This window comes from Amblyomma americanum, chromosome 1 (assembly GCF_052857255.1).
Source record: "Amblyomma americanum isolate KBUSLIRL-KWMA chromosome 1, ASM5285725v1, whole genome shotgun sequence".
Taxonomy (NCBI): domain Eukaryota; kingdom Metazoa; phylum Arthropoda; class Arachnida; order Ixodida; family Ixodidae; genus Amblyomma; species Amblyomma americanum.
Genome location: NC_135497.1, coordinates 541,617,047 through 541,639,462, shown reverse-complemented (window position 1 = coordinate 541,639,462; position 22,416 = coordinate 541,617,047). Strand labels below are relative to the sequence as shown.

At 45.9% G+C, this 22,416-nt stretch overlaps 1 pseudogene; it reads left to right on the top strand.

Annotated features, from left to right (window-relative positions):
• The first annotated feature begins 4,817 nt into the window (after positions 1-4,817).
• Positions 4,818-22,416, top strand: part of LOC144129360 (DNA topoisomerase 2-alpha-like) — a 75,638-nt pseudogene continuing 58,039 nt past the window's right edge.

Sequence of the window (22,416 nt, the reverse complement as noted above, 5' to 3'; positions counted from 1 at the left end):
AATTAGTAAAACGTATGACTGTTCTTTAGGTTTAAAAACGACAGAAATTTTGCAGTTCATTGTAACATCTTGATCAAAGTTAACATGCAAATGCAAAAAATTGGGAGGGTATAAAAAACCAATTTCGACCTACCTTTCTCATTGAAGCAGGGATGAATGGTGGGCCTGTTGGTATGACATGCCGAAGAATTTCTACCAGCCAGAGAAGACGCATACACAAGAGAGAACCACGCAGGACAAGAGCTGGACTAACAACTGAGAACTTTTATTGAAAAGAGACCAGTCAGTTGCATACCCACGCATGCACCAAGCCAAGGCCAGTAAGTAGGCCACGTCAAAAACAATTTGCTGAGATATGATTTTACTCATCTGATGAGGTTTCGCTATGTGGAAGGCCTCATAAATTTCACGTGACATGTGTTTGTCCATGCCTAGGGATGGACACTTCAGAAAAGTTAGGGAACATTTCTTAGAGGAGGAGGAGGAGGATAACTTTAATGAAACAGGAGGGGTCTGCCTAGTTGGCGGCCTGGCATGCTACTCCAGGTGAGGGTGGAAGAAAAGAAGAGTAGAGAAGAGGACGATGAACAGAAAAGGAAAAAAATATTAATGGCATATGATGAAATTAAGCACACTCTTGCACTCACAAATACATACGCAAACACACACATAATTGCCAAAGAATGTCCACGAAACCCGTGTCTCTTATAAACAGTAAAAATGCTTTTGTCCCGCGCACACCCGAAGCCGCGCCCCTCCGGGGTCCAAGGAGATGCTCTAGGTTCACGGGGCCATCGGAGTCCTCAAGCACTTAAAACTGCCTTTCGATGATTGTTGAACAGTTGGCAGCAGGAGATAAAATGTTGCAGATCCTCGGGCACACCACATGTTGTGCACAGTGGGCTACTTGATGCATCAATTTTATGTAAATAGGATTTAGTGTAGGCTACATCCTGGCGAAATCGGTGGAGGCAATTTTGATCGCGTCTAGCTATATTGCGTGGCATGCGGGAGTCACACGTGGGGTCGATACGAAAAAGGAGTCTATATTGATGCTGCGGATCACACCACAAACAGCGTTGCGTCTGCCAGATATTACGAAGCCTCGCGTCATCACTGCGATAAAATGGAATAGGTAGAGCAAGGTGGTGTCGCCATGCGCCGACCTCGCTGCACCGTCAGCGTGATCGTTGCCGGCAAGAGAACAGTGAGCGGGTAACCACTGCAACACAACACGGTGGCCAAGCTCACAGGCCCCGGAGTGGAATCTGTTTAACAGCACCCTTAATTAAATGTGAAAATATTAAGCAGCATAAAGAGAAATCACCTTTTTCCTCGACACTTTTATGTGAACTTCCAAACACTAACTTTGGTTACAGAAGGGCTAGAAAATTGAAAGTACCCTTATTGCAAGCATTAATAATTGTAAAATCTATTGGAGAAAAAGTTATTTTAATCTGTGTAGCCAACGTTTTTAAAAAGTTGTCAGCATAATTTTACCGAAAATCTAGAATTAATAAAAAACGGCAAATTTTACAAAAAATTGGACACCATATTTGAAATTAGGACACAAAAATACATATTTGCTGAAGTTTTCAAGTTCAATATCAAAAACAAAATTCTCTTAGACCCTCTTCACTCTTCAAGACTCTTTAAGACTAAGATGCCGATCTCAATGCCTTGTTAAATATTACATGATCATTTGGTGACGTAATGTCATAGTGCACTGTCGTCGACAAAAACCTCATTTTAACAGGAATGCTAGCAGGTAAATCACTGGTGAAGACTATGCATAGAATGGGAGCCAGAACACTCCCCTAGGTACTGCGGACGTGACTTCATTTATTCTAGACTCTTCACGGTTAAGTTCAACAAACTGTAAGCGATTAGCTAAATAGCGTTTGATCTACCTAACGACTGGTTTATCGCCTTATGTAGATTTTATATTCTGAATTAGTTTATGTGATACACGGTAGAATGCTTTAGAGATGTCCAGTAAATTGAGCTTTATTTGTTTTTGGTTGCCGATGGAATAGTGAAACGTCATGGTTTATGGTTTATGTGTGTTTAACGTCTCAAAGCGGCTCAGGCTATAAGGGACACCGTAGTAAATGGCTGCGGAAATTTTCACCACCTTGGGTCCTTTACTTGAATTGTCATCGCTCAGTACATGGGCCCCTAGAGTTTCTCCTCCATCTAAATTCGAGTGGCATGGTCGGGATCGAATCAGCGTCTTTCGGGTTAGCATCCGAGCACCATAACCACTGAGCCACTGTGGCGGCGCGGAAACATCATGTACCATTTCGTCTAGGTTAGGGACTGTGGAAGATTTTTGCCGAAACCATGCTGAAGCAGCGACATATTTTGTTGGTTGTTCAGGAAGCTTTTTATGTTTCAGCATTATGTTCCAGTATTCACACATGACCCTTGTTAGTGAAATGGGCCTAAAGTTGCAAACCTGATTTTCATTTCCTAATTTGTTAATATACGTATATGGGCTGGAAAGGTTGAAGATAAATGATTTGCTAAAAATAAGGCATAAGTATTTCGCGACCGAAATTTTATATCTTGTAACAAATGTGCTCGGTATACTACCGTGTCCGGGTCCCTTCTGTGTATCTAATTTTAACAAGAGTTTATGTACGCCAGCCTCATCAACTGTTAAGTGAGCAAAGCATAAGCTGGGCACATTTGGGCAAAGTAGATTTGTCACCAGTAGTGACGATTGAATGAAAGCAACTATTCATTTAGTTGGCTCTAGATTGGCGCTCCTTTTGACTCAGTACGTGCATAGCATGGCTTTTTAGAGTTTAAGTATCGCAGAAATTTCTGCCGAGAACTTTTGAGGAAGCTAGTAGCTGCATTCAATTCAATGCTGGTTCATGGCACCAATTCTAAGAAAGTGCCAGTGGTGCCAGTGCGGTGCAGAGCCAGTTTTGTGGCGCAGGTGCAGCGCGTCAGCAGCGCCGCACCTCATATGTGCGACAGTTTTCAATCGAGCTCGTGAAGGCAGGTTTTGACGTCTGCTCGCCGTGGAGGTGTTTAGTTCTTGCGTGTGTTTTTTGTGTGCGGTAGCTTCCGTGCCTAACGAGACTTGAGTCGGCCATGGAGTTGGCCATGGTCGACGACGACGACATCGCATATTTCTTGTTACGGAGTAGTTCTACTCTTCCCACAGTTAATACGAGGAAGCCGACTCCATGTTGTCATGCTTCAACACACTTGCTTGGACCGACGGCAGTCAAATTCTGAAGTGCTATAAAAGCGTGGTCGCAAGCTATTTCAATCACAAATTCACAAGGCTCTTGAGACACTCAGAGAGACGCTCGAAGAGCTTTCGGTGCGCTTGAATTCAAGGCCCCTGCATATTTTCCGACGCCTACGTTAGGGCGCCCGGAAATCACCGCCGAGAAGGTGCCTCGCTAATTTAGCTATTTATAAGCAGTGATAAAAAAACAGTCCTTCAGCAGCACCAGAGGGCTTCACCCCTGCTTAGCGCTGGCCCCGGCGTCCCCGTAATCGCAGCAAAATGGCCAGGTAGCTTAACGCAGGAGGCATAAATACCGGTGCCGGTTGTAGCAAAACACGCTCGGATTCGCCCTGCCAGCAGTTTGCTAACAGCCCACACACCGTCGTGGCGCCGTAAGTTTCCTGTGAACTCCCACGCACACGGACGGCATGTCACAATTAACGTGGCAGCTACAGCACAAAACACAGAAATTTGCCTACTATCGCGTAGGTTTCAGCGCCATTTTCTCGCGGAATGACATGGAACCCCTCGACGACAGTGAAAACGTCCCTCAATTCAGGCTCAATAATTACGGGCTAACATGCGTCATCTGCGCGTCGTCTGCTGAAAGCCGTCTGCATGTGCACTTCCTTTTTGCACCTCATTGGAGGCTGGTGCCGCGGTCCCTTGCACCAAAGCCGCACCAAGGCTGCACCGAAATCGATCGCGGACGGCGGTGCAGAGGGCGCTGGGAATCGAGGGCTTTGGTGTAGCGAACCAATGAAGCGGTGAAGGCGGTGCAGTGAACCACAGCCGAATCGAATGCAACTAGTAAGTTTGCAAAAAAGATAGTTCATTTCAGCGACTTTTAATTTTGATTTCATATTCCTGATTGCTAAGGAGAAAATAGAACTTCCTTGGCTAGACGGTTTTGTTTTTAAAGATGTTCTCAGTCGCTTGACTTTTCACTCGGCATGTGTGATGCTGTGATTTCCCCGTAGGTTATGTTTGTTTCCTTAGTTTTAACTAGTAGGTACTTGTGTGGTCAGTTGCTTGACTTTTCACTCAGCATGTGTGATGCTGTGATTTCCCTGTAGGTTATGTTCGTTTGTATCCTTAGTTTTAACTAGTAGGTACTTGTGAACAAGCTACAAGTTTTAATCTTTACCACAATGTTTCAGTGTCATTGTTACTGTCTAGCGCTAGATGTTCAAAGGAAGAGAATTTATATGATAGGTGGTCAGAGTATTCAAGTGATGTCTGCTCTGTGGAAATATGGAAATGTTACTAATGTTTTAGAGGACACTAAAATGTCATGAATGTGTTTACATTGAAAAGTGTTGTGATCTGACATACCATCTAGAAGCTGAAAACTTTTTTTTGTCTGGTGGAAGTAAACGCTAAGAAGAGCAAGTTGAGTATCTCTGGACTGCTGTCTTGCACACAAGTTGGTTCATTTATTATTTTACTGAGAATAAACATTTGCATATGGTATCAAACTGTAAATCTGCGAGTTTTCATGGTGCTGTATAATGTTCCAGTCATCGTCGGATAGAGTGAAATTCGCCATTAATACAAACCTAGCTGCATGGAAGTGCCCAAGCCTGTAAGCATGCAAGGATTGCAGTAAGTCGAGGTATGAAGACGTACTGCGACAAACACAGCCGGTGAAGGCGGCTCGCGATGAATACATGGGTTCACAAAAGACTGCTTCAACATCTTCGATATCAGGAAGAACCACAAATAGAATTTTCTTTTTTATCAGGATAGCAACGTCCCCACCATGTGTCCACCTGTCTTTCTATACTATCACATAGTTGACCAATGTTACCTCGCACTCTTTTATATGGTCGTTAGCCATGTTTCCATGATCAGAATTAAATCAGGGCTGACGGAAATAAAAAATGATTCAAGCTCGGTTATTTTCTTCACCAGGCTGCGAAGGCTTATGTTGGAATTTTTTTTTTGGACACGTTGATGCGGGTGGCTAGGATATAAGGACCGTGTTTCGGCTGCGCCGGTTTTTCGGTTAGCAGGGGCCGTATTCTGTACTGCTCTCTAAATCGCTCTCAAGTTTAAGAGCGTGACGTCAAAATAATGATACCGCAATACGCCGACCACGGTATCAACCAATTAGCAGCAAGGTTGCGGTGGCTAGTAGCAGGCTCTGCCCAGTATGCATTTATTTGCACAAAGGACCGTAGGCTAAAGTTTTGTTGTAAAGATGCAGTGAATAAAATAAGTTTTAATTTATTTTGCTAGGAAACTATTTCAAACTCAACAATACCAAGCAAAACAAGAAGTGTTCTCAGTTTTGCAATTAAGTGTGCTGTTCACTCACTTTTGTTGCCGCGAAGGTGTGCTGTCAGCTGTAAAACGTGAACTTGTCAGTCTAAAAATAAACATAAACGCAATGAAGAAAACAAATATTGTTTTGTTTTGGTAATAAACTGTGTTGAAAACTCAACAGCACGAAGGAAAATTGGGATCATTCTCAGTTTTGGAATTAAATTTGCTCTAGGGTAACTTCTCTTGCCATGAGGGCGTGCTGGCAGTGGTATAGCGTGAACATGGCGGACTGCGTAGCGCCCAGCAAGAAAACAGCCGAATCCATGGCAAGTTCCTGTTCTTTTGCGTGTCGTCTAAAATCTAGGTAGTTTGCTGATGTATTAAGTGCGCGAAAAAATTTGTTTCAAGGCAATGAATGCTAATGGGCCTGCGGAGGTAGGTCAACTTACAAGGAACGCTCACCTCGAAAATCGACGAAGACAACTTTAGTCCGTGTTCTCAACTCTCGCCTACTTTCGACGACCGAGAGACGACTAGTTCTCTTTATTTTCCTTACAAAATACCAGATGACCATGAATCATCACACAGAAGAAACTGCCGACTGACAGGAGCGGACAGCTGATGATAGCTTGCGATCTCGGTGCAGCAGATGAGAGCCAACATGACCTGCCTCTGTGGCAACGATCACTCTTCTGCCTCGTATCTAAGTGATGCCGCTCATATTGGGCTAGCACTTGATGTTTCGTTGGTGATGTTGTTGCTGCGTGCGGTTGATGTTCAGTTGTGGCGGTAGTTTTTTTTTTTTTTGCTGCACAACTTGCCCAAATTGCGATGTTTATGCTACATTTAGTTTGTTTACACAGAAAGGAAACACTTGATTTGATAACTTTGCTATTGTCACCGACGAGGGAACGAGGTTGTTTCATTAACATCATTCGCTGATCTTCTGTTAGATCCGGGGTCAACCAGGCAAGTAGTAGTTGGATTCTATGGCTTGTGTAGATTCTAATTGCAACAGGATGGAAATTTGAGCAAGTTTGTTCACGTTCGCTGGTACACAGCGCTTGAATCCTCCACAATCAATTTGTAGAGGCAGTGTTCAAGTTTGTGCATCACCCAGGGCAGTGAGGTAGGTAGGAAAGGGCACTGATGTGTAACATTAAGTGATGTTGTTAACGCTGGGTTTGGGGAGGGCACTGCTTGAAAAGCTTTAATAAATACTTTACGTAGCTTCTAACAACATGCACTTCCTTACAGCTCGTAAGAACAATTAGTTTTTTTTTAAGCATGGTCCATCTTATCTGAGGCACCGTGTATACAGTCCACTCCAGCAGTACAAAGAACAGCCTGTTGAAAATGACTAGGATATTAAATACCTAGAGAAAAAGTAGGTTCCAAACGGTTACACTTGTCACACATATTATGTGATAGCAAAAGGAGCTTGCCGGGCCATTTGGTTTTGTCACCGTCTTTTGTCATCGTGGACAAGACTTCAATGTCTTTTGTTATCGCAAACCATGCTAGGTGTCTTTTATGGGGCAATAATCGAGTGCTCAAAAGTCCCATAGTGGAGTTGCCCTTATGCTCTTAGAGGTGTAGAGCATTCCCAGTCACGCTGTTGAATGTTTTGTTATTGTAAAATAATTTCTACTCACACCATTACCTTGATGACGTGACTGTTATGTTTACACATCTGTGTCTACCAATGAAGATGTTCTAGTCATTCAGTGCTCAGTGTAGCCACTGCACTTTACAATATTTATTATGCATTGTTGTACAGCGGTCTCCTTGCAGTAAGTACAGCTTTCAGCACCGAGTGAAACACCTAGCCACATACCATCAAGCTAAAAGCTTAGCTTTGGTATTTAAACACCTTACATATGCCAAAATGTTTTCTAGTTCTGAAAATGCATTATGTACACTGTGCCATGCAGTATTTATTGTACAGGTAGCCTCTGTATGAAAACAGGCACTTTGAATTGAAAATGACTCAGACTACAGGAACAGTGACTGATATCACTCTCCACGCCAGCATAGTGAGCCATCGCTGATTGCTAGATTTTCCATCGTAAATGTCGCTGCACCATCCCTAAGTACACCTGCCTCTGGATATGGGCCGTCCTACAGAGGCTGAAAATACAGTAGCACATTGCTCCTCCCAGGAGTTAGGTGAGGAGGGATCCTGTCTCTACGAGGTAGCCACTATTTAGAGGTGGCCCGTTGTTATCTGGGTCAGTGGCAGTGTCGCCTGCCCCCTCTGCTGACATGAGCGCACCCAAACAAAGGCTCTAAAGAGCAGCACGTGTGGTGATGATGCGCACTGTCCACTCCCAATAGCAGTGTTGCGTCTTGTGCCTTTGTAAGCACCAGAAGCGGCTCTTCGGCGCACTGACGCAGCGGTCAACTATAAACTGCTTGAGAGCATGTGGCGTGTTGTACAGGTTTTCTGCTGAGTTGGGTCTGTGATGCCACACCACTGGCGCAAGCAGCTATGGCTCCAGTGGGTAGAAATTGTCTTCTGCATAACAAAAAATAACGCAGTTAAGCATATCCTTTCTCGGTGATCTCAACAGCATTACAGGAAGCTCTGCTATAAAATAGGAATTTGTGCTAAGTAGCCCGCAGCCGGACAACTCATGACTGAGGTGTATAAGCCAGCACTACTGTAAGGTGAGACATTTACCATCATACTGATACAAATGATGCGATATGATTTCCTGCACGACACAGGGCCGTCAGGTGCATTTTTTCTTCGTTTCCTAGGCAGGAAATACCTTGTACTTCAACAAAGTTACGTCTCCTGTGCTTTTGCTGCAATTAAAAACAAAAGGATGGTAATACACTGTCTCATACTGTAACGCCATTGCATAGGTGTAACTAGCCAGACTAATTCTTGTAGCTTTAGCATATCCAGGTAAATGCATAGTGCTGGAGCTCAATATATGCGACGGAAGTGGGCCAAAGGTTGACGTGGCTTTTTTTCTGTTGCGCAGAAAAAACTCATCGTCGTCCAGCAAGCCTTCCTCCGCCTTGGAGTGCCGCATGACGAACGCGTCATGGAAGGATCCGGGTCAGCGCGTGTCCGCGGCCAGAATGCACATGTTCACGCCAGTGATCTGAGAAAAACACGCACATCATGATCTTACCCCTGTTGTCGAGGCCTGCACTTGCAGCCGAACTCATGCAGTCAAAAACCGTGGCCGAGGTCTACTCACTATCATGTTCGCAGCATAGAACCCCTTGCGGCTAGTTCGTAGCACTGCCTCGAGGCTCCCTGGTGGCGATGAGTGTGCAATCGGCCCAACCGACGACGCCGGAGATGCTGCCGAAGCGAAAAGTTAAGCGAAGATAGCCCTTCTTCACCGCCACCTTCTCTTCGGGTCTCCCCGGAAAGCGAACACACTCCTTCCCGAACCCAACGTTACCAACGTTGACAATGTCCCCGCCACCCACCGCAAACGCTTGCGCACAGTCACTAGGGCTACGCCGACGTTTGCTTCATTTCCTACGATGCCTTGACACCCACCGGTGGGGAAGAAGCGGAGAGCGCACAGCACCTGACGCTCCACTGACAGCGCACTCACCCACACACCTCGAAGTTCAACACAGAGTTTGTCGACGCACAGCCACTGCTCAGTCCCTTTCCTAACTCGAAGCGTCAAAATAACTCGTCCCGAGGGACAAAATCATCTTCATGCACCCTCCTCCACCGTCTCTCGCGCGGCCACCCGCGTATATGACGCCCTAAAGAGCCGCCATGTTCGCTCACAGAGATTATGAGCGGTTTAGGTGCTACTCTTTTCGCTCTCAAGTTGCAGCCCGAATAATTAGCTACGCAACGTCATCAATTCAGCCGTTTCCACTATGTAAATAGCAGCCACCGGTGACGCCAAAATTTAATTTGTCCGCCAGCCAAGCCCAACTGATAGGAGCGGGGCAATATGGCGGCATTGTGAGCGTTTTAGTCGCGTTTTCTTATTGAGAGCGGTACAGAATACGACCCCATTATCTGCGCCTCTCTGAAACGAAGGAGTGCTGCCTGTCTCAGTTTTTTGGTTAGAAGCCTGAGCACACGAAAGAATCAAAGGAGTGCCATTTTTCTCGTCGTCCCGCCGGTACGTAGTTTTTTCAGGGAAGTACCTAATCATTGTGAAACGGAAACAGTTGAATTCAGATATAGAAGACATCGCGTTTCCAGAACCAATGTAAAGGTCTCTGTACAACGGTGGCCAAAGTAAATATAAAGATGTTCTACACAGGTTAAGAAAATGATCTTCCTTCTTCAAATTCCTTCTTCTTTTCTTCAAATTTTATTCCAATACGTTTCTTATGAAAATTTGACGAAAAGAGAGATGAGTGTTTCTGCCTTGGGGGACTAATTTCCTTACATGTAGAAATCCAGAGTGTTGACCTTGCATTTCTCGATTTCTGGGACGCTGTATTAATTCGGGACGTGCTGAAACGTATCCTTAAAAAAGACCTCCCACTCAGATCGAGACGTATTCAGCTTCTCGTTGTTAACAAGAAGCTGATTGCTTATATTGTGCTGTTATTCCTTGATTGCATGCGATCTGGCGGTTCCGAATGGCAGCCCGAAATTTTGATTCCATTGTCCGCCCTCTTTGTAGTTATTTTGTTTGGAATGTATGTGAGCAGCGTGACATCCTCAGGAACCAAGGTTCCTGTGATGAAGTCACTGAAGCGGTGGATGTTCTCTTTAAAATGAAAGTACATAAATCTTGTTGGTACAAACTGGCAGAGTTTGAATGTTTTCTTACTTAACGCAACAGGCAACATAGAAAAACTACCCGTTGTGGCCTGTGCGTTGCGTGCCCACCTAGCACGCTCGAATCCCCATGGGGGGTAATTTGTATACTGAATGATTTCCTTGTTTTAAAATAACATTTTTAAAGGAAGCTCCTAGCAAATTCATCTTCAATTGTAGGCTCTTTAATTTAATTTAGACCTTGGTTTCATTAAGTACTTTTAGGAATTTTTTACGACCTATACAGGACGATGTGAGACGGCGCAGTGTTTTCAGGAGAGCGAGCTCCTTACTCAATGGTGTAAAAATTCTGAGCAATCGAGTAATCTATCTTCTTTAGTTCGGTACGGTTTCTTAAAATTCTATCTTTTCTTGGAAACATAAAAGGTCAGCATTTGCTACCTTCTGGTTTGCCAAGCAGCTATATTATTTCTGTTGCAATAATAATAACAAGCAGCGCAAATAGACAAGGATGAACCCAAGCGCTAGTCCTGTCGTCTTGTGTTTGTCCCTATCAATCCGCGCTGCTTCTTGTTATTATGGATTCTGATCAACAAGCCCAAATTAAGACTCTATAGTCGGACACAACTTAAGTCCGCCGTGAAGCTCCGCCCATCTTTAGGACCGATGGACAGAATTCCTCCACGAAAAAACGTAGGCCGTTGTAAAAACTTCTCTTGTCACATAGACTGTAAGCTAATCACGGGAAAACTGTTCTATGCTCTACAATTTTCTTACCTGGCTTGTTTAATAAAGTCAGACATTAAAATGATGATTTCGTTTTTTTGTGACAGGCTAGCGGAGTAATACAGTGCAGCGCGGACCGTGGCCCAGTGTTAACAACTGCTGTTTTTTAAGCTGTATCCTGCTATATATCTATTGCAACCTGTTCAATTTTTACTGTGTGCCTGAATATATCGCCGTCCACAAATTTTTGATAATAATATCAATTAGTTTTTGGGGAAAGGAAATGAAGCAGTAACTGTCTTATATATCGTTGGACACCTGGACACCTGAACCGGCGGTTGCGAATCCTTACGCTCTCGCCACGCAATACCTTCTTTCTTTCACGCTAGCCACCTTACGGGCGATCCCGCCATTTCCTTGCTCCGCCGGCGTAGAGCGGCCGTAAGGCAAGGGATAAAGGAGAGAGTGAAAGAAGAAAGGAAGAAAGATGTGCCGTATTGGAGGGCTCCGGAATAATTTCGACCACCTGGGGATCTTTAACGTGCACTGACATCCCACAGCACAAGGGCGCCTTAGCATTTTGCCTCCATAAAAACGCAGCCTCCGTGGACGGGTTCGAACCCTGGAACTCCGGATCAGTAGCCTAGCAAGAAAGCAGTTATTTTGGTCAGGGGCCTCAGGAACACAATACACTATTAAGTGATTTCTTCTTGAGTAGGTTTCAATGTCGTCTATTTTCGTTTCAAGCAACGCAACTGTTTCCTGTAAGGCAACGACTTGTTAAACGGATGTGAAAACCTTATCAAGTAATAATGTAAGCCTTTTTAGTTTGGCGTCAATATATGGGACGAATCCTGTTTGATAACCTTTAGGCCATCTGCAATTTTCTGCAGCTGCCTAGAAAGCAGCGACATGCCGGGTACTGGGTTGGATTGTAAGTCCTCGGCAAGAAATAACAGTCGCGCAAGATACAAATACCTTAAAGCAACGTACAAGAGAGCCAAGAGCATGTCAGCACAATCAAATAGGGGTTTGAGCATCCGCTTCGCATGCGGGACGCTAGGCGTTCTATCCTCAGAGCCGCCGAGTACTCATCGGTGATACAATGGGCACGAGCTTTCCTGCACCTGGCCTGCTGGTGTTGGCACCTTCCGGGACGAATGCTTGGGAAATGGGCATTTGAACCCTCCTTGAGTATACGAAACTATTTTGTGCCATTACAATCTTTGGCCACAGATACCCTTGCGCCGAAAAAAATGAATCATCACCATCATCATTCAAACCCCCATTTCAAAACAAGGGCACGAACAGTCAAATACGCAGGTTGATGGCATAGTCCGGTTTAAACTGGTTGCGAGGCGTAATAACAAACCCTGAGTCGTTTGGCCTTGAACACGTTATACTTTCACTCTAGGCCCATGCCGTTAGAGCTAAGTCAACCAGCAGATGTATATCAAACATTTCGTCTGTAACTCGGGTGTCGAGTTTCTTAAATTTAGAGCAGTGATGTGTTGCTTCATTATAAAAATTGCTTGTTTGTAGTGATGGAAAGACATGCCTCTATGCAGATGCAGCGCTGTGAAAGTGGTATTGGGACAATGAATGCCGGCTTTTCATTGGAGCTCAGAATTTTTGAATCGGAGAAAGCTTATTGCGCGGCAAAGAAGCAATGTGTGTAATAGTTTTCAGCGCCTTATATGAAGTGTATAACCTAAAAAGATATTTTGCTGTAGACCTACCAGAATCGCGGAAGATTAGTATATTTAAAAATGTGGTCAAGACTTCTATCCGATATCAAGGAGGGGTTCTAATCAGTTAGCATATTTGGTGCCATCCGTTCATGCCCCCTCACTTGCACCCCTTTTTCACCTCAGAGAAGGCAGCCGCCGCGGTGTTTCCGTGGTCATGGTCCTCGGCTGCTGCCCCGAAAGACATGGGTTCGATCCTGAACGCGGTAGTCGCATTTCGATGGTGGCGAAATGCTAGAGCCAGTGTAATGTGCGATGTCAGTGCACGTTAAAGAACCCCAGATGGACAAAGTTATCCGGAGCCCTCCACAACAGTGCCCCTCGTAGCCTAAGTCGCTTTGGGGCGTTAAACCCCATAAACCATAAACCTCAGAGAGGCGAAGCTCACAAGCAAATGAAATCAAGCATAGGGGTGCTGGCATGCTTCGCGTACGTGCCACGTAACGGGGGATCTGTGTGGTTTGTGGCGCCCAGGTGTATTGGAAAGGCAAGCGGCTGCCGGTCAAGGGCTTCAAGCAGTACCTGCAGCTCTTTTTGAAGGACCACGAGGGCGAGACCGGAAACCCGCTCACAGTATCCCACGAGGTGATCAGCGACAACTGGGAGGTAGCCGTGCTGAGCGCTTCTGGCGAGTTCAGATCAGCTTCGTCAGTGCCATCGTAAACACCCACGATAGCAGCCACGTCGACAACGTCACTGACCGTCTCGTCAAGAAAGAATATTTTCGCTGTTGGTTTATTAGTAAATGCCTTTCCTTAATGTCTTGTGTCTTTGTATCGTGATGGCTTAAACTGAATATTGAACATGATGTTGGCGCCATGATCGTACGCTGACTGATTGACAGCATATTGACTCTATGGCGTGCTGGACGCGGAGATGCGTCGTTCAAGTTACGTACGCAGGTAATTAATATGATGATTATGGATTTTTATGGCGTAGGGGAATCTGGCCAAAGAGCGTCATGGCACAAATTTGTTTATTCTACTCAAGGTTGGGTCAAAGATTCATTTTCCAAGTATTTCACCCCAGATAAGCCGAGCACCACACCATGGGAAGCTTGTACCCATTGTATTACCGGTGGGTAACCAGCGGCACTGGAAACCGAATCCCGATTCTCCCGCATGTGAACCGGATGCTTAACCACTTGGCCACCGCTACAGTTCACAGATGTACAGGATCACCACCAGGAGCGTTTTGAATGTTTGATGGCATATATAAGAGCAAGAGATTAGAGTTAAAGCCACGGGTTTGAAATTCAGTATATAGGAACCTTCGCTCTTCACAAGGTGAATGTGTATCGGCGTCTTACTTTTTTTCGACTTGCCGTCTTTTAGTAGTTGTCCAGGACGTGATTCCTACGCTGGTTGTGTTAGTGGAACAACTTCAATGCATTTGTCTTGTGCACTGGGTCTTGAAATTAGTTTCAGCAAGAAAATGCGCGCACGCCGAGGATGAGTACAGTGCTGGTGGGTTATTGGTGCCTGCGTTCCTTCCTCCACAGGTGCAGGAAAGCGTCAAGAGAAAATACTAGGCTGGAGTGAAGATTTATACAAAGAAAAACAAGGGCTACCTGTGGATGTTCGCCAACTTCCTCATCGTGAACCCGACCTTCGACTATCAGACACACGACAACATGATGCTTCATGCCCTTTTAGGGGGGCGTCTGCAGCTTGCAGACGTTGGTGAGTGGCAACACAACGGGTTCCCGAGCGTCGTCCGCAGGGACATCCCCGCAAGGGGATGATGGTAAACAGTGCATCACCACGGACCCGATCCCCCGCGTCTAGCCTTGTGTGGCAACACCATGTGCGGGAAAAAAGGGATCCTGGTAGTTCAGCCGATGCCGGGTGTTATGACCTTTATGGCCGCTTAGGCGAAGGCAACACCCCACTATCGCCCCAGACGGCACCTCCGGCCTGACCCAACCGGGGGAAATAGGCAGTCGTCTTTTCCTATCCTCCCCTCCATCTTTATCTTCCCTATCTTCTTACAACTCTTGTATCTCCTACTCACTTCGTATTTTTCTTTTTCCTGGCATCTAGGATTAACCTTGTGTGGCGAGCTACCATGGATTTCGTCTTATTTGTCTGTAGTTGAGGTGTACAGCTGGCATGGGCAGGACCTCGCTGCAAGTTCCTGTCCTGTCCTCTTGTAGGGTTCCATGGTGGGCTGCTGGCACCACGGCCAAACAACAAACCTGTTCTATGGCTCTTTCCCCTTTACAAAATGATCACCCTCTCAAAAAAGGGCGGAACGAAGCAAACAATTTTCCCAAAAAAACAAATGAAGTCTTTCCGAAATATCACGTTGTCTATAGTCAAGGTCCTGAAAAACCAAAAAGGAAAATATGCCTTTTCACTGTTGCGAAACATCTCAAACAAGCCGTGGGCCCCGGGTACAAGGTGACCAAACTAGCTAGTGGAGACTTGCTTCTTGAAATACGCGATAAATTTCAAGTTCGGAAGCATTCTAACATTCTGCCATTTGGGGACAATCATGTCTCTGCCACACTTCACAGCTCACTAAACAAAGTCCGTGGGGTAATCTCAGAATTTGATTTTATGCATCTCACCGAGGAGCAAACGCTCGAAGGCCTCACTGATAAACCTGTCACAAAAGTCCACAGAATCAAGATAAGAAAAGATGACAAAGAGATCCCTACTTACTTACTACCTACTTACTTTCACTTGTTGCACACTCCGCGACTCCGTTGAAGTGGGCTACACAAAGATTACTGTGAGACCATACGTTCCAAACCACAGACGCTGTTTTAATTGCCAAAGATTTGGTCATGGTTCCCTGAGTTGCCGAGGCTGCAAACCTGCTCAAATGCACTTCGAAAGAACACTTTTTTGAAAACTGCGAAGGAGCATTCGACTGCTCTAAATGTGAAGGCGAGGACCTAGCCTACACCAGGTCTTTCACATAGTGGAAGACGCAAAAAAATCATTGCATTGATAACTAAAGCAAACATTTTCATCAAAGAGGCGAGAACATGTATCAGAATTGCAAAAAAGTTTACTTTGAATCTAGACGAAAGCTTAGCCGATGCACTGCGAAGGGGCGATCCATCACACCGGCCTCTGGCACCTGCCCAGACTTAACGTAGTGAGGCTGCAGCAGGGCCATCCTCACCCCAGATGGAAGTAGCTAACACTACTCCACCACCTCCAAAGCAGGTCATGCTAGAAACTGTTTTCCGGCCTTCTCAGCACCGCCGGCCTAGCGCACCTCTCTCCCGCCACCCTTCCACCCTCCGAACACAAATAGGCTGCGCCCATAGCTCTTTGCAGCGCCACCATCCCAAACACGAATGGGCCTCGCCAACGCTTCAAGAGTGCTGATCTGCTCGCTCGCCTCCATTCTGCGCAGTTCTGCCAATGGATTTGGTTCCTTGTTTTTGTTAATTGCGTCGAAGCCCTTTCTGGCCACGTGGCTTCTCCGTCTCGTTTGAAACGCCACCGAAGATGGCTGATCAGCTCGCTGATTATCGGACGACGTTGCCGGTGAAAAGAAAGCGCACGTCTATCGCTTTGGAGACGAAGTGCATTATCGTGAAGGACTGCAAAGACGGTAAATAAGTGTGTGACTTTGTTAAGTACGCACTTTCGCAACCGACGGTTTCGACGATCATCCACTCTACTGAGAAGTTCTACAAAAAAGTGCTCGCTTTACAATGGGCGCAAACGCGTTCGACAAGGTGCCTATAAGGAGGTGGAGGAAGCCCTCTACGAGTGGTTTCTTGGTGCCCATGCCCAGAACTTGCCTACCACCGGGCCGATTCTGGCCACAAATCCGAAACAGTTTGGCCTGCTGATTAACAATGTGGACTTCCAGCCAAGTGGCGGCTGGATACAACGCTTCACAGAGAGGCACGGCATTGCCTACAAAGCCGTCACCGGGGAGGGAGCTTCGCTTGATGTGGAGGCGATGGAGAAGTGGCTGCAGGAAACGCTGCCCCGAATCCTCAACAACTACGTTAACGCCGACGTATACAATGGCGAAATGGCGACGAAACGGGGCTGTTTTTCAGATGTCGCCCTCCAAGATGCAAAAACAGCAAGCTGCGCCTGACTGTTTTTGTGCGCCAACATAGGCGGAGCGACAAGTGCCCCGAATGTGTCATTTGGAAGTCAAAAAATGCCCGCTGCTTCCGCGGTGCTGCCAGGATGTCAGTACGCTACCGTAACAATCGCAAGGCATAGATGACGTGAGAACTTTTTCGTGAATGGATGTTGGAGTTTTATCAGCGCATCGAGCGATTGAAGAGGAAAGTGGCGATCGTCCTGGATAATTGTACTGCCGACTACTTCACGCCCAAGGTCTCAAACGTGGAAGAATTTTTTCCTGCCTTCGAACACGATGGCAGGCTTGCAGCCCATGGATGCCGATGTGATCGCCAATTTTAAGGTGATGTATTGTCGCCGCGTCCTGACCAAGTTAGTCATGTGATGGACATGGCTGCGCAGACAAGCAGGGAGAAACCATACTTGAAAATCAATCTGCTGATGGAAGTGCAGTTTACATTTGGTGCGTGGTACGACCTTGGAGTTTCTACGGTGCGGAACTGCTTTCCGAAAGTGTGCTTTGTTTGATGCAGGATTGACTTAGACGAAGCCTGCGAAGTTCGAACCGGCAAAGTGATGCCAGAACTTTGGTCCGCAGTTGATGAGGATGCTTCATGACTCAAAGACTTTCTGCATGCATACGACGCATTAGTAACATCAGAACTTCTCAACGATGAGGCGGTTGTCGTGATCGTGCTTGAATTGGACAGTTATGACGACAGCGCTGACGCGGTAGGGCAGGCTGCCTCAACGTTGTCCTCGCAGGAGGCCCTGCAGTTAATTCAGTCCCTCCGGGGCTTTGTTTTCTCGAGGGACCTTCCGCTGCACTACGTGGAGTACGTGGATGCCATAGAGAAGGATGTCGGCAAGGCTCGCTTGAGGAAAGCAAGGTTGACGGACATGCGGTTTCCACGTGCAAGCCAGTGAGAAGTACGTGGCGAGATGCTTGTGGCGTTCTCAACCCAGCGTTTCTTCGATATTTCTCAAGCTGAGTGGCGCCCGCGGCAACCTTATCGTATTTTTTACAAGGCCACTTTTGGGGCCACCAAAACGATGCTTCGGAGGAGCTCGCATGTCACTTGCTGTCAGTGACCCCTCTGTGCAGTTATGCTTTTTTTTCGTGCAACCCGTTCATAACAATTATAGTTACAAAGTGCCCATCTAGAACACTCTTAACAACAAGCAGCAAACTACCAGGTCTCTACTCTTGCTTTTTTAAGAGATGTGCCGCAATCTCGGCGTACTAGATACTTTACCTAGCATTTCACATAGACGGGATACACTGCATCAATGGTTCAGGGTGCGCACAGGTTCCTGGAAGCCTTGAAAACCCTTGAATTTTAGTATTTCGTTTTCAAGTTGTTTTCAAAGTTTCTTACAACTTGAAAGCAAAATATTCAAATTCAAGCATTTTCAAGGTTTTCAGGGACCTGTGCACACCCTGTACCATGGAGGCAGTGAATCTCGTCTATGTGCACCGCTAGGTATAGTATCTATTACGCCGAGATTGGGGCACATTTCTGTCATTATCTCTGTTATTTGTTTCACCAAAGAAGAGGTGACAAGAATCTCAGAAAACAAATTGCTACATTGAACAGCCGAACAGAGATTGAAGAGCGTGCATTGGAACTCAAAAAGAGCAATTGTGGTAATATCTGCGAACAAATGGATAGTAATATTTGCAGTGCTGGAACGTGGAAACTTCGACATCTAGTAGATCCAGAGAAAACAGAATCGGAAGCTCGACAACAGCTTCAAAATCTGGTGTATAAATATGAAGTTCCCACAAAGGAACCTGTAGCTGAGGTTAGGGATCGAACCCGAAGTTGTTTTGGAGTTGAGAGTGTCCCTGAATACGCAGGCTCAGAAAACCCGAAATTGGACAGTCCCATCACTGTCGGGGAAGTGAGGGCTGAACTCAACCGCCTAAGAACCAAAACGGCTGCCCGGCCGGATAAAATCAACAGGATGCTCGGGAATCTTGACGACGGTTCCATTCGGAATTTTACTAACTATATGCAAGAAGTGCTGTGAAAATAAGATACCGCAAGCGCGGAAAGCTGCGATCCTGGTCTTCATTCCGAAGCCAGGGAAGAAGCTCGGTCTTGAGCATCTTAGACACGTTTTTATCAAGTCTTGCGTTGGAAAATTGATAGAGCACGTAATTCAAACTGGACTAAATAGATCCATAAAGATGAAAATCTTTATCCTGACACCATGATAGGCTTCAGATCAAACTTATTGGCATGCGATGTCATGTTACAGCTGAAGGAGCATGTAATCGATAAAAAGACTGTTGATATTAAGGAAATTGTGGGACTGTACATGTCCAAAGCTTTTGATAGCGTCAAACACGCAGTCATACTTGAGAACCTTAGCGCGCCAAACGTTGGAGTGAAGACATATAACTATATAAGGGACTTTCTCACAAAACGGACTGCCACCATCAGCCTGGGCTAACAATCACTTGAAAACATTAGATTAAGGAATAGAGGGACGCCGCAAGGGTCCGTTCTCTCTCCGACCCTGTTTAATGTACCGATGATTGGGCTTCCAGAGCAGCTGGATAGAATCACAAATCTGCATCACACCATATATGCGGACGATTTGATGCGGTGGCTGAGCAGGGGGAGCAATAGACAGATTGAAAGCAAACTTCATAGAGCCATAGATGTAATCGAGAAATATCTCGAGCCGATTGGGTTAAAATGGTCGGCAGAAAAATCAGAGGCTCTTTTTCTGTCATCTCAACACAGGAAAAGAAACGACGGTATACAGTATTCGAGTCCTTGTGCTGCGTATACAAGCAAATGGCAAAAACACAGAAACCATCATGAGATTTGAAGCGAGTACCAGCGAGACGCGCTGGCTACTCAAGCGCATTTCAAATGTGCAGGGATGGACGAGGCCAATCTTTTGAGATTTGTTCAGGCTTTCGTCAGAAGCCGAGTGCTATACGTTGCCCCTATCTCAAACAGTCCAATGCAGAAAAGGATAAACTTGAAATCAAAATCAGAAAAGGAATCAAAACCGCACTAGGTCTTCCTCGAAAACTTCCACGGTAAAACGTCTAAGGCAAAGTGCCTCCAACACTCTGAATGAGCTCATCAAAGCGGCCATGGTGTCGCAGCATGAAATGCTTTTAAAAACCAAAACTGGACGGAAAATCATGAAGCACTTAGGGTTCGAACCCTCGGAGTGTTCAAAGCCGTCAGCTAACGTACCTAGAGCAACCAATGATAGACTCAAAATTCCACCGCTGCCAAAGAACATGCATCCGGTATTTCACGAAGGTAGACGCGAAAATAGGGCTGTGACCCTACAGGGAAAATTTCGAGGTATATCGGATGTGCCCTACAAAGACGCTGCCGAATACGACCGCAAGGCAGCACAGGCAGCGGTAGTCGTTCGTGAAAGTTGAGTCCAGGTCTTCTCGTGCTACACACAAGTGCAACTGAGTCAGAAGCAGTTGCCATTGCTCTAGCAATAATAGGAAAACGGTACAAGGGTGATAGTGAGTGACTCTAATGCAGCCATTAAGAATTACGATATGGGAAGAATCTCTGTAGCAGCCGCCACAATTCTGAGAGGTGGGCAAGTACCATCAGAGCTAATCTCACTGATTCGGTCCCCGGCTCATCAGGGCCTGTGGGGGACGGGCCGCCTCCACGCGAGAAACACCTCCTATCGAGTGACGAACTCACATTTCATGAAATAATTTCTCATTATGAGCTCGGTCGTAAGACCTATCCAGCAGCAGCTAAGCAGCTCAGTAGGAAACAGGAAATAATGTGGAGGAAATTGGAAACCGGGGTGTTTCCAAACCCTCAATTGTACAGTAAATGACATCCAGAAGTCTTTACTCCTAGATGTACGCACTGCAATAGCATTACAGATCTTGTTCCACATGGTCTGGAGCTGCCCTTTCTCAACGACCCGAATAGAAATGTACAATCCTGGGAGACCTTATTGCTCAACCACGAAGCAGAAGAACAACGCAGTCATCGGTCTTGCCTGACCGCCACCGAGTCTCAAAGGATTCCGGCCGATGGATAGGGGAATGAATGTGGGTTTAGGCTAAACCCTTCCCCCCATAAAATTTGATGGGTGCAAATTAAAGTTATTTCTCTCTCTCTCTCTCGCTCTCAAGGCCGTTGAAAATCATGGACTTTTTGCTTCTGCTTGAGCATTCTTGAATTCCTAGCGTAGTACATGCAAATGGCTATTAATCAGAAAAAACCCTGTTAAAATATTTCTATTTTAAAAATGGTCTTTCAATATATGCGTTTAAGGCGTAAGAAACAGTTTGTGCTTATATCACCAATGTTTACAGGTGGTTAGGCACATTGGAGCGACTCGGATCTGATGCCAACTTGAGCCGATTCAATGCAATCCAATCTTTGTGGTTTGTTATGGTGCTTGACGGCATTGCATTGTACCGTCGGTTCTGCACCCGACTTGTTCCGGCTGAAGCATCTGACTACAAAGCAAATGCCTGGTAAAAGCAAATTTAAAGGCGAGTGGCTTAACAGCGACGCTCAAAAAGACTGGATTGCGCCGGATAAGAGCTAGTGAGCACCGCGCAAGATGCAGGATTTGCAGCAAGACATTCGATATCGCTACCATGGGCGAGTCAAGGTTAAAGAGCCATATGAAGAGTGCTAAGCGTGCTGGCGTCATGAACATTGCAGCCAACAGCTCAGTGCGGAGGTATTTAGTTCCAAGTACGGGGCAACAGTCAGCCGTCTCGCCTCCTTCGCAATCGGGAAACCTCGACGATGCTTGCAAGGTAGAGGAGCTGGTGACGAACGCATAGATTCTGTGGATTTTGAAGGTTGCCACATCGCATTTCTCCTATCGGACATCGTCGAAAGCAGGCCAGCTATTCCAGCGTATGTTCACGGACAGTGACGTGGCCAAAAAAGTTTCTTGAGGCGAGAAAAAATATGCGTATGTGACGTGCAATGGTCTGAGGCCTTTCTTTTAATCTTCTCTGCAGCGTGAGATAACAGATTGTAATTACTACGTGGTACTCTTCGACGAGTACACGAAAGACTATCTCCAGCAGAAACAATTGTATGTTCACATCAGGTTTTGGAATTTGTCTCACAAGGTGCAACGAAACACTATACCTCGGTTTTTATGGGGCACTCGACATCCGAGGATATCCAAGGAAAGCTGCTGCGTGCGCTCGAGCCTTTCCCTCTTGAGAAAATTCTTCAGATTTCAAATGTTGGTCCCCATGTTAACCTCAAGTTACTCAAGAATTTGTAAGAGCAGAGCACCTGTATCAACCATACCAAGTTTAATGTCTGGACACTGGGACTTGTGGCCTCCACATCATGGTCAATGCCTACAGAGCAGGTGTTGCAGCAAGTGTGTGGGGACTTGACTGTCTGCTCTCCAGTCTGAGCAAGCTTTTCCATGGTTCTACTGCAAGGTGTGAGGACTTGTCAGCAGTGACCTGCCAGGAGACTTTTCCACTGAACTTTATTTTCCACCGGTGGTTGGAGAATATCCATGTGATAGAGAGAGCCTTGATATTGTGGTGTGATATTAAGAAGTTTATTGCATCTGCAAGGAAGAAGGAAGTAGCCCCAAAATGAGGATCATTTCACAACTTGTGTGAGT